The 2,243-nt window shown below is 60.9% G+C and overlaps 1 protein-coding gene across 1 annotated transcript in view; it reads left to right on the top strand.

Annotated features, from left to right (window-relative positions):
- Positions 1-2,243, top strand: part of DTX2 (deltex 2, E3 ubiquitin ligase) — a 36,712-nt gene that overhangs the window by 28,298 nt on the left and 6,171 nt on the right. The window lies entirely within an intron of this gene.

Below are 2,243 nucleotides of genomic sequence, written 5' to 3' on the forward strand. Positions count from 1 at the left end.
CAAATACTCTCTGGCCTCTGCTCAGCCTCCTCCAAGCCTCGCTGCCTCTGACTCTCCCGCACCGGCCTCTCTCCTCTGACCACCTCGGCCCTTCGCCCTCCCCTCGCCTGCGGGGGTGGTGATGGGCTCGGTGGCCCATCCTGCCCTTGGCAGCAAGCCTGGCCCCTGGGAATCCACTCCCCTGTGAGACCCAGAGTTCAGTGCTGCAGTGGAAGCGTGAGGGGCCTGTGCTTGAAGACTCAGTGACTGTAAACACAAGTTCGAGGCAAGACGAGGCTTAGGAGGGGGGACAGCTCTGTCCCTTCCACTGGGGCCACCGTGTGTCTCAGGAGGGGCCAGCCCACGTGGGGCTGCTTCAGAGGGGCCCCCAACGACCATGCCATTCCCGTCACATGGCTAGGGGAGAAGGGGTTTCAGAACTGTTAGAAGGTGCTGTGTGAGTCTGAAGAGAATTCAAGAGGAGGGGCTGCTGCATAGTAAGTTCTACGCCTGTCATTTCTAAAACCGTGGCTCTGCTGCCCTCACTGGGCCAGAGAAGTGACTGCTTCGGGGACCTTCAGGATGGCGTGAGCAGGGCTCTGGCCCTGCCAGTCTGGGTTTGCAGTGCTCGCTCACCAGCTTTGTGATCTCATGCCAGCTTCCGCATTCACGAGCAGTGGGCCTCCTACCCAGCAGACCGGTGTGGGAAGAAGAGGAAGTACACACAGGGGCAGTGCCTGGCACATGGTGATCGAGTTCGCTGCCTCTCTGACCGTCGGGAGGAGGGGAGGAGGGAAGCCAGGGACGGGCGGCCCTGAGAGCCCAGCTGCCATCACCACCCCAGCCTTGCTCCCTCTTACTCTGCCTCAGGGCTGGATCTGTGGGCAGGGCCGCTTCCTGCGACACTCGGGGTTTGCTCTGAAAACACGGCGTTCAGCAGACCCTCTGGCCTTCCTGGGCTCAGATGTCCTTTCGTGGGGTAGGCGGTCACCTGGCTGGCCCTCTTTTGAGAAAAGTGGATCATGGAGAGTTACTGTCAGTTTTAAAAGGCTGCCTGGACGCGGGGAGGCGGGAGAGGAAGGGGTGCTCAGACAGGCCTTGCCGGAGGGGTTCTGGGGTTCAGCTGGAGACTGGCCTGTCACCAAAGTGGCCTTCTAGACCAGCCTTTTCTAGAAGGTCTCTCCCCTGAGTAGAGTCCCAGGTACTAGGCTGGCCACCTGGTGCTGGTGGGGATCGTGCTTTGGTCTGGCTTTCTCTCCAGTGAGCAGAGTCAGGGTCCTTGAGGTCTGTGTCTGGGGATGTGTATGCGTGTGGATGGGGGTGCCTGGTCTGCATTGGCTTCTAGCTGCCTCTCAGGTCATAGCAGCTAATGTCTTTTCAGTGCTCACCTCTTGGGCTGGTGTCAGATCCACTTTTTAGATGAGTGACCTGAGACTCAGAGGTGACCTGATCTGGTCCCAGCCTAAGAGCCAGACTCCATCCTGGCCTCACCCAGCCCCGACCCCTCCACTCCCTCCTGCTTGTCACCGGGCCTCCTCTGGTCTAGAGGGGGCTCCCGCTGTTGAGCCCTCAGACTTGTAAGGCTCTGTAGCCACAGGCTGATGGCTGGGAGCTTGGGCTTACGCCAGAGCCCCTCTGGTCTCAGAGGCTGGGACCAGGAGCTCCCCCGGACTTGAGGCAGGCAGGCCTCCCCGCGTCGCCCTCCCAGACTGGGCCGGTCTCCCCATCCCTCCCTCTGCTCCTGTTTTGCTGCCACTCTGTGACTCTGCTGATTGACTCTCTGGCTGCAGCGGGAGGTGGGGAGGGGGTGCTTGTCCTTGGGGTGGGGCTTGTTCGGTGCAGGGCCTCCCCTCCCAGCTTCACGCCCAGGTGCACACGGAGGCGTGGGAGGTTTCGAGAGGAAGAGGCGGGGCGATAGAGCTGTGGGCAGCTGAGGAATCGAGGAGGCGGGTCACTGGCACCCCAGTCCAGGGACAAGCCCAAGAGCGCCGTGGTTGGCTGTGGCTGTGTGGCCGTCTCTGTGGTCGTGTGCACACCGATGTCCCTGCAGGGTGGGCGTGCACTGTACACACAACTCAGAACACTTACTTCTCTTACCCAGACTGTCTTCTGAGAGTAATGAAAGTTGAGTAAAATCACCTGGCCAGAACACACTCCAGGGCATTTGTTTAGAAGCTGCTCTTTAGCCCTCCTGCATGTCCTCTGAAGCCTGGGTCTGGGCTCCTGAGTGAAGGTGCGCGGGGCCATGGCTGAGGCCCCGCCTG

The sequence above is a fragment of the Bison bison genome, unplaced genomic scaffold (assembly GCF_000754665.1).
Source record: "Bison bison bison isolate TAMUID 2011002044 unplaced genomic scaffold, Bison_UMD1.0 scf7180017864340, whole genome shotgun sequence".
NCBI lineage: Eukaryota > Metazoa > Chordata > Mammalia > Artiodactyla > Bovidae > Bison > Bison bison.